Genomic DNA, 10,944 nt, shown 5'->3' with positions numbered 1-10,944 from the left:
ACAAATAGGGAGTAGCCCCTACTAAAGTACGGACAGTAGTGTGATATCCCAGCAATGCAAACGACAACTTTTCATGCCATTGTCTAGAACCTTCCACCATTTTTCTAAGTATCTTCTTTGTATTCTTGTTGGCTGCCTCGACTGCTCCATTCGCCTTAGGGAAATATGGGGTGGAATTGCGATGTATAATCTTAAACTACTGACATGTCTCTGTCATTAGATGACTGTTGAGATTGGCACCATTATCCGTGATGATTACCTTCGGAATCCCGAACCGATAGATGATATTTGAATGCACAAAATCGATCACTACTTTCTTGGTCACAGATTTGAAAGTTTTCGCTTCAACCCACTTGGTGAAATAATCAATGGTTACCAGAATAAACCTGTGTCCATTTGATGCTGCTGGCTCGATCAGACCAATGACGTCCATGCCTCAGGCAACAAAGGGCCATGGTGCCGACATTGTATGCAATTCAGATGGTGGGGAGTGAATCAAATCTCCGTGTACCTGGCATTGATGGCACTTGCGCACAAAACTGATGCAATCTCGCTCCATAGTGAGCCAGTAATAACCTGCTCGGAGAATCTTCTTTGCCAGAACGTACCTGCTCATATGCGGTTCATAAACTCCGGAGTGTACCTCATTCATGATTACTGTGGCCTGTCTTGCATCTATGCATCTTAACAATCCAAGATCTGGAGTTCTTTTGTATAACACCCCTCCACTGAAGAAAAATCCGCTTGCCAATCGTCGAATTATTTTTTTCTAATCACCTGTGGCCTGTACCGTATATACCCCCATCCGGAGGTATTCTTTTATATCATGGAACCATGGCTCCCCATCAAGTTCTTCTTCTACCATATTACAGTAAGCATGTTGATCACGGACCTGAATCTACAAAGGGTCTACATAAGCCCTATCTGGATGATGTAACATTGATGCCAGAGTGGCCAAAGCATCAGCGACTTCATTATGGATCCTTGGGATATGCCTGAATTTTATCGACTGAAACCGCTGGCAAAGATCATGCAAACATTGTTTGTACGGTATGAGTTTCAAATCCCATGTTTCCCATTCTCCCTGAATCTGATGCACCAGGAGGTCCGAATCACCCAAGACCAAGACTTCCTGGACACCCATATCCACAGCTAACCTCAAACCCAGAATACATGCCTCGTACTCAGCCATGTTGTTGGTACAGTAAAAACGAAGCTGAACCGTAACAGGGTAGTGCTGCTCTATTTCAGAAATAAGTACTGCTCCTATCCCCACGCCTTTCATGTTTGCGGCTCCGTCAAAGAAAAGATTCCATCCAGGCTTCTCTCCTTGTTCTAACTCATCAATGTGCATCACCTTTTCATCAGGGAAATATGTTTTCAAAGGTTCATAATCTTCATCAACGGGTTCTCGGCCGAATGGTCCGCCAAGGCCTGTGCTTTCATTGCAGTTCGGGTCACGTAGACAATGTCAAACTCTGTGAGCAGGATCTGCCACTTTGCAAGCCTCCCTGTGGGCATAGGCTTCTGAAAGATATACTTCAATGGATCCAAGCGAGATATGAGGTAAGTAGTATAAGATGACAAATAATGTTTCAATTTCTGCGCCACCCAAGTTAGGGCGCAACATGTCCTCTCAAGCTGGGTGTACTTAACCTTGTACGGTGTAAATTTCTTGCTGAGATAATATATGGCCTGCTCCTTCCTACCAGTGATATCATGTTGACCCAGTACACAGCCGAATGAATTGTCCAATACCGTCAAATATAGAATCAAAGGTTGCCATGGTTCTGGCGGGACCAACACGGGTGGATTTGACAAATACCCCTTTATCCTATCAAAAGCCTCCTAACATTCATCTGTCCATCTGACCGCAGCGTCTTTCTTTAACAGCTTGAAGATGAGCTCACAAGTTGTCGTGAGCTGAGCGATGAACCTGCTGATATAATTCAATCTCTCCAACAAACTCATCACCTCGGTCTTGTTCTTCGGAGGTGGCAATTCCTGGATGGCCTTGACTTTTGATGGGTCCAATTCAATAACCCGGCGGCTGACTACGAACCCCAGCAACTTTCCAAACGGCACCCCAAAAGCACACTTTGCAGGATTAAGCTTGAGATTGTACCTGCGAAGCCTTTAGAAGAACTTCTTCAGATCCCTGACATGGTCAGACTGCTTCTTAGACTTCACGATCACATCATCCACGTACACCTCGATTTCCTGGTGTATCATATCATATAATATTGTTGTCATTGCCCTCATGTAGGTTGCCCCAACATTTTTCAAACCAAATGGCATGACCTGATAGCAGTACATTCCCCATAGCGTGATGAATGCCGTCTTTTCAGCATCTTCCTCGTCCATTAAAATCTGATGATAACCCGCGTAACAATCCACAAAAGAACCAATCTCATGTTTGGCACAATTGTCAATCAATATATGGATGTTTGGCAGGGGAAAATTATCCTTCAGACTTGCTTTGTTGAGATCCCGTTAATCAACGCACACCCTGGTCTTGCCATCCTTCTTTGGCACAGGCACAACATTGGCTAATCAGGTGGGATACCGCATGACCCGAATGACTTTCGCATCGAACTGCTTGGTGACCTCTTCTTTGATCTTTACACTCATATCCGTTTTGAACTTTCTCAGCTTCTGTTTGATAGGAGGGAATGCCGGGTCAGTGGGCAACTTGTGAACCACTAAATCAGTGCTTAGACCCGGCATGTCGTCATAGGACCATGCAAAAACGTCTTTGTATTCGAACAGTGCTTTGATTATCTCCCCCCTGAGTGGAGGTTCCAGATGGATACTTATTTTAGTTTCACGGACATTTCTTGGTCCCCTAGATTAACTGCTTTTGTATCATTCAAATTAGGTTTGGGTTTTTTCTCAAAATGACTTAGTTCCTTACTAATTTCTTCATAGGCCTCATCATCATCAAATTCCAACTCGTCATCACACTCAATTTCTTGTATTATTATTTCAGAGTTAGATTGGCTTCTAAAACTGAGCCGAAGATTCCTCATGCATGTCATGTCATTGATATCAGCATAAAAAGAACTGTACAAAAGAAGAAAACAAAAATAAAATTAGAAGAAATGAAAGAAAAGGAACAATTGCATTTCATTGAATATAAAGATAACAGGGTTCTAACACATCCAACTGGACGGAACATAACATCTGAATTACAGACCCTAGAATGATCCAAACAACTAAAAGAAAATCAAAACCCACTACCAAGACTCCCTCCGGATAGGAAGAGGAGTAGCTTCCCAGTTGTTGACTTTTGCACGTGGTCCCACAAATTGCACATCTGCCTTGCTGGACCCTTCCCCAGCCTGAATCATATTGACCTCGGCGAATAACCTTTCGAACCCCTTCTCCAAATCTCCATCGGCTCTAATCAGTGGTCTAGGGACCCTTGACAATAGTTGCTTTCTGGTACCCGGCCTGACGAATGACCTAGACAGATGCGGGACTGGATTTGGCAATGCATATGCTTTCTTTTTCATTTTCCTAGCTCTTTTCACGTCTGCAACGGTAGGGTTGAACCCCAGACCAAAAGTATCTAGATTCCTTGGAAGGGAGACTGGCTGCACAATACCTTGCAGAGATGTACCCAAACCCTTGCCCGATACGAAACCGTTTTTCAACATCTCGACAGCTACCATGACTGATGCCGCAACCATATTTGGAGTTGGCACGCACTTTCCTTCCGGAATTTTCTCTACCGATACTGTGTCAAAAACCTGATAAACCCATGGTCCCTTGCCATCGTCAACCTCTATGAACGGCACAATGGCACCCTTGGGCACACACAAATTATCTTCGCCATGTACAATAATTTCCTATCGATCCCATTCAAACTTGACCATTTGATGCAGAGTAGATGGGACTGCTTTGGCAGCATCGATCCAGGGTCGTCCCAACAACAGATTGTATGAAACAGCCACATCGAGCACCTGGAATTCCATAGTAAATTCAACTGGCCCTATTGTGAGCTCAAGCACTATATCCCCGACTGAATCCTTCCCTCCACCGTCGAATCCCCGAACGAAAATACTGTTCTTGTGAATTCTTTCATCCTCCACTTGCAGCTTGTTCAATGTGGTGAGAGGACAGATGTTCGCGCTAGACCCGTCTTCAACCAGTACCCGAGTAACCGCGGAGTCTTCGCATTTCACCGTCAGATAGAGGGCTCTATTGTGCTCGGTGCCCTCCATGGGCAACTCATCATCGGAAAAGTTGACTCGGTTTACCTCAAATATATTGTTAGCTATCTTTTCCAAGTGGTTTACTGAGATTTTGTCAGAAACGTGCGCTTCGTTCAATATCTTCATCAAAGCTCGACGGTGCTCATCAGAATGGATCAGTAATGACAAGAGCGAGATCTGAGCCGGTGTTTTCCTCAACTGCTCCACAATGGAATAATCCTGTACTTTCATCTTTTTCAAAAATTCCTCTGCTTCTTCCTCGGACATAGCTTTCTTCACCGACACTGGATTGTCTTTGGAAATTTCAGCTTTTCTCAACTCTTCGGGGGCAAAACATCTCCCCGATCGAGTCAAACCATGGGTCTCGCACACTTTTTCTCTAACCTCGTTCTCCTGGTAAGTTACTGTCACTCGTTCATAATTCCACGGGACCGCCTTGCTTCTGATCACTGGAAGCTGAGTTACTGGTTTTATAATAACAGGCTCTGTGCGAGCACCTTTCACGACCATGACAGGTTTATTTGTAACCCCTGGTACCACCACTTTAGCTTTCTCTGGTTTCACTGCAACAGTACTTGACGACCCTTTCTCGGCTACCACAGCTGGCTTGTTGTCTACCTCTTTCCGCTGGACCACTAATTTCCCACTGGTTACCTTTTCCTTTGAATTGGTTTCACTAGAGTAGATCATCATCACCGTCTGCGAGAGTTTCTTAGCCTCCCCTCCCTTGTGTATTAACTCAATCATATGAGTTTCATGGTGAGTTGGTAGCGGATTCTGGTTGATATTTGGTGTTTCTGGGGCTTGAACCTCGATCCGATGAGTATCAATGAGCTCTTGTACAACTGTTTTTAGTTTCCAGCATTTCTCTGTGTCATGGCCCAGGGCCCCTGAACAACTCACAATTTACCGAGCGATCAAGATTTCTGGGAAGGGGATTCGACATTTTAGCCTTGATCGGATTCAACATGACCAACTGTCTCAATTTGTGGAATAGGCTGGTATATGATTCTCCCAATGGAGTGAAAGTCTTCTGCTTCTGCACCCTTTCATTCTTAAAGGCTAGATTGGGACGAAACCTGTTCCAGGGGGGTTTTTGTAGGCTTTTGGGTATGGATGGGTATTTTGTGGATTTTGGTAGGGACTCTGTGGAGCTGGCGTACGCCATTGCGCGTGAGCGGGAGGTTGGTATAAGTTTATGCGTGATAGACAGAAAAATGGGGATCTGGCGGTGGGTAGTAGTTTTGTGGTGGGCTATATGGAGTGTGAGGGTATGTTTGGGGATAGGGTCGAGGCTGGTTGTTGAATGGTGGAAGGTTCCTAGCTCCACCCCAAGCTGCCGACTCGATCGTTGCAATATCCTCTTTCTTCTTCTTTTCGAGTACACCCCAGTACCGTTTTGAATGGCCTGGGTGGTTGCTTTGATTACTGAGTAACTCATGATCTTATTGGACTTGAGTCCCTCCTCAACCATGCCTCCCATTTTCACAACTTCATTAAAGGACTTGCCCACTGCTGACACCAAATGACCAAAATAAGTGGGCTCCAAAGCCTGCAAGAAATAATCAACCATCTCGCTTTCTTTCATCGGGGGGTCAATCCTCGCTGCTTGCTCTCTCTAACAGAACCCATATTCTCGGAAACTCTCACCGGGCTTCTTCTGAATCTTCGTCAATGACAGACGATCTGGGATGATTTCGAGATTATACTGAAAATAACAGGCGAAGGCTTGGGCCAAATCGTCCCATGTATACCACCTGCTATGATCTTGTCTGGTGTACCATTCTAGCGCTTACCCACTTAAACTTTGGCTGAAATACGCCATCAACACTTCATCTCTTCCACATTCTCCTCTCATCTTGCTACAGAACCCTCTTAAGTGTGCTACCGGGTCGCCATGCCCATCGTACAGATCAAACTTGGGCATTTTGGACCCCGCTGACAACTGAACATCTGGGAACAGACATAAATCCTTATAGGCCACACTTACTTGGCCTCCCAGCCCCCTCATATCTTAGAACGATTGCTCTAAACTTTTGACCTTTCTGATCATCTCTTCATGCTCAGGATTTCTGGGTGGTTTCTCGGTCTCTACCGGGATATCAAGTTGAGGAGTGTAAGGATATGGCTCTGGAACTTTGAAGGTGGGTTCAGGGGGATAGTACTGGTTATCGTGAGTTTGGAACAAGGGTTCACTGGATGATTGATGTAATGTAGCATGTGAAGGTGCCACAAAAACAGGTGTAATTGGCGGGGGAGGGTACAGGACTTGTTTGGGTGGTGGAGCTTGACAAGTATGGGAAGTGGTGCCTTGGCATTGTTGGTAGAGGGGAAAGGCTGGAGATGAGTTCACAGTAGGAGGTTCCTGAGGTTGGGCTAATAGTGGGATATAAGCAGGATTGGCAGGATAAACTAGTGGTGGATGCCCCTTCGCCCAAGCTTGGTACATTTTAGCCATCTACTATTTCAACTTATACATTTCCTCCCTCATTGCATTAACGTCCATTTCTTCCACCTCTTTCGATGGGTCGATAATACTTGTTTCCAGTTCCTGGTCGATCATATTCAGCCTGTCTTTCGATCGGATGTTGTAGGAGTGAGTTGCCAGAATGCCAGTCAACTAACCACCTGCCTGAACTTAATACATCAAACAAATAACCTTGTTAGCGATTAGGCTTTAACAGATTGGTAACCGCACATTGGGCGTGAATGCACCTAAACAGTTAACCGTCTCTCTATTATGTATTTGATCGGTTGCATGCATCATCTCGGCCTTTTCTTTCTTTTAGTTGCAAACATCCCCTTTTCTTTTCTTTCCTTTCCCTTCCTTTCATTCTGGCCTTTGTTCTCTCCTTGTTTTTACTCTCTCTTATTTTCTCTTTTTCTTTCTTGTTTTTACGCTCTTTCCTTTTCTTTACTCTCTTGTTTTTCCTCTTATTTCTTTCCCTTTTTTTTTCTCTTTCTTTTTCTTTCTTTTATTTCTTTTGGTTATGGTTGAATCCTATGGAGATTGACTACATATCATGACCCCGCATGAATCAAACCGAGCGTAGTTCTGGTGGATAAGTGTAAAATAAAGTAAAAACATTTGGGATTTTCAATTTTCATATAAAAACGCTATTACAAAGACTGAAACTAATAGACTCAAAAGAAACTAATAGACTCAAGATACAGACTCAAAAACAAACAACTCGCATGCTCTAATAACAGAAATACAGACTCTGAAACAACTGGCAGACTTTAACAAAAAGAAAACACAGACTCAAGAAATCACGAATACACCAATGCCTCATCTGTCCCTGGGACCCGGGGGGCGTCATTCGGCCTTGCTGTGGCCGACTTGCTAAATCCTCCTGAAGGTGGTAGAGATCTTCTATTGCCCGACGAACAAAAATCATCATAGTGGCGAAGAACATGGATCTCGTCATATCCTCACAGCTACTGCACTTCATTGCGATATAGTTGGCAACCCTTTTGACTCGCTCTCTTATGACGCCCTTCTCTTGCAACAAACGCCCAATTTGTTCAGTTTTGGCTTCCAAAGTTCGTTCAGCTACCTGGTTCTACTCTTGGAGTTGTTGCAAGTCCCTTTCTAGCCGTGCCATTAAGGCATAACAATGTTCTCTTTCAACCTTAAAATTTTTGGCTTGTTTAGCCATTTCCCCCTCGAGAATGCCGATTGCCTTTTCCCAACCTGTGACCCCTCTTTCATATCTTTCTTTCATATGTTGAATGAAAGCTGCACACCCCTCAGCGCTTTTGGCCAACCTTGCCTGTGCTTTTGCTAGTTCAGACTCAGCTTTCTGCAGGTTATCTTCGTAGTCACGTACCTTTTGAGTGAGGTTGTAAATGAGCCTCTCATCTTTCCTGCTTCGGCCCGGGTTCTCGGCTTCAATTTTCAACTGTCGAACTTGAGCTCTGAGGGCCTTATTTTCCCGCACCAATCTTCTCCTTTCACCTTTGGCCTCTTGTGCATGCAAATCATTGTTGAAGGTGACATTTCTCAATTCTTCTCGCAGACCGTGGATAATGGCCTTATATTCCTTCTCCTTATCCCCCCAAGCTAACCTCTCATGAATTTTATCATCAAAGGCTTGAACATGAGGCCTTTTGGTGGGCCTCTTGGGATTTGGCACGTTGTTTACATAAGACATTTCCTCAAACCAAGCAGCATAATTTGGATCTACTTCCCCCTTGGTGACGTCTGGTACCTGGGTTCCATTTTTGAGATACCGGTAGCTATTCCAATCCTGCTGAATTACAGCCTCAGGCAATGCAGCTTCTGGATGCAACTCTATGACCTAGATGCTTAGATCTTCATCTTCAGGCACAATCTGATACCTCCCCAATTGCCTCAAGACCCTCTGCGGTGCATATGGCTGAATACTCCTTACACCCATTATCCTCAGGTATCCTTTGGTAGCAGTCAGATAGATGGCTTCTGTCCTTGGGAGCCATCCTATAGTCCACTCAACCTGACCTGCGTCGAGAGCTTTCAAATGAGAAACCCATACTTCAAATCCTTCTGGTGTGTTGTAATCTTTTATCCTCTCCTCGTAACTAATGATGAAGTTGTTTGGGCTCGAACTGTAACTCATGAATCTGGGATGATGGCGAAGATGCTCGATCAACCACATTTGCAGAATGGTACTGCAACCCTCAAAATACTGAGCCCCTGCTTTGCATACAGTCAATGCGTGATAGATATCTGCTAGCACCAACGAAGCAAGTGTATGATCTTCCTTGGTAGTGAGAATTTGTGCAATTCTAGCCATACGAATGTCCACCATTCCTTTCTCATTTGGAAAAACCATGATCCCTAAGAATGCCACAATAAATGCGAACCGAAAAATGAATTTGCCAAAGGCCCTTGTTTTGTTTGTTGCTCAGGCCCTTTTCATGCATTTCAAAACCAGAGGAATGCCCGAACCTGAAGTATAAGAAATGGAAAGCACAGCACCCGTTGCTCACACGTTCCTTATTTGTCTGTTTACTAATATTTAAGAGGTCAAAGAACTTGTGCACCGATGGAGCCCTTGGAAATATTAGTTGTTGCTTCCTCAAGTCCCGCCCGAATTCAATGTACCCGGCTATTTCCTCCAAAGTAGAGGTGATCTCGAAATCTGAGAAATGAAAGACATTGTGGACAGGAACATTCGTCTAGATCATTCCACCACATACGCAAGTGTAGCCGAGCATATTCCCTGACCACTTCTGGCGGTTCTTGGATGGTACTCATTGTTCCTGTGGAGGATTAAGATTAGGGTTTGACTCGAGTTGACCCTTTTGTAAACAGTTTTTCGAAGAAGAAAAGAAAAAGAACAAATAAAAGAAGAAAAGAACCATAATCTCTTCCCCTGTATGTCAACTTTAGCCAAATAGCTGTTTTCGCAAATGCGGCCCCTTCCCAATTTCACGCAAATTTTGAGGCCGGGGGAATTATTTTATGACCCCTCACAAGCTTGTCTATTCTTTTATGAAAATAGCCTTTCGACAACTAAAAAATACTCTGAGGCTACCTCGGCAAGAATAGTTTAAGACATAGCCGAAGCTGGATCGACTTATTTTGACCAAAATCAAGATTGCATTCACTCGACCACCGACTCTCTTTTCTTGTTTTTCTTTTCTCTTATTTTCAAAAATAAGGCCGAACCTTATGTAGGTTGCCTACGTATCCCACATCCGGTGAGAATCAGACCTTCGTAGTACGGTCAGTTTTGACACATTTGAAAGAACACAATGTTTGACTCTTTTAAAAATAACCCTTTTTTTGAAAAATTTTTGGGCAGAGTTTCAGGACGCTTTTCAAATACCGGGATGTTTTAGAACCGGGTCTTATTTCCTTCCCTATATCACTCTTGGTTTTGCTCTCTTCTTTTTTCGCTTTATTTTCCCCAGCCGGTCAGCATGCAAGCCAAAACAAATAAATATTCACATAGCACATAGGCTGCATCAGGATAGTCTGTTATTTCGGGCACACCTGTCCTAGATGGACCCAACCCCTGTGTTGAGTCCCCTAAGTTAAATGCACATGATGCAAACAAACGTTCCTACTAGGGATCCGACATGGAGCTGTGTTTTTCTAGATTTAAATCCTGGGGTTTTGGTCTAGACTTGGGGTACCCGAGCGGAAAACTGGGGCCGAGGAGGGGGCGACGTATCGGGAGCACTGAAGTCTACCCAGCCTTGTTGCTTGCCCAGACTCGTTCTATTTGGTAGAATTTCTATAGAAAAAGCGGGCTACGTGAACGTATGCACCATTTTTAGAAGACTCAGATGAGTGGCGTAAGAAGACAGTTATATACAATCCAAATAATATTAAAGCGGTAAACAAACATCATTTAGCACAAAAGGTTCACATAATACAGTAATATCAACAATAAATAAAGCCAAGTAAAAATTATGTTAACAAGCTCGAATTCTTGAAACCTGAACTAGAGATTCTGGGTTCGATCTCCAGCAGAGTCGCCAGAGCTGTCACACCTCCTTTTTACACCCCCCTAAAGAGCGTATATAAGGGAGTTTTTCCAATTAAAGGACAATCGAAACGGGATCTATTTATTAAAATTCAGAGTCGCCACTTGGGATATTTAGGGTGTCCCAAGTCACCGGTTCCAAATCCCGAATCGAGGAAATTAACTCTATTTACGGTCTGCGAACACAGAAATCCGAGTAAGGAATTCTGTTAATCCGGGAGAAGGTGTTAGGCACTCCCGAGTTTCGTGGT

This window comes from Nicotiana sylvestris, chromosome 6 (assembly GCF_000393655.2).
Source record: "Nicotiana sylvestris chromosome 6, ASM39365v2, whole genome shotgun sequence".
Classification (NCBI taxonomy): Eukaryota; Viridiplantae; Streptophyta; class Magnoliopsida; order Solanales; family Solanaceae; genus Nicotiana; species Nicotiana sylvestris.
This window is presented reverse-complemented; position numbering follows the sequence as displayed.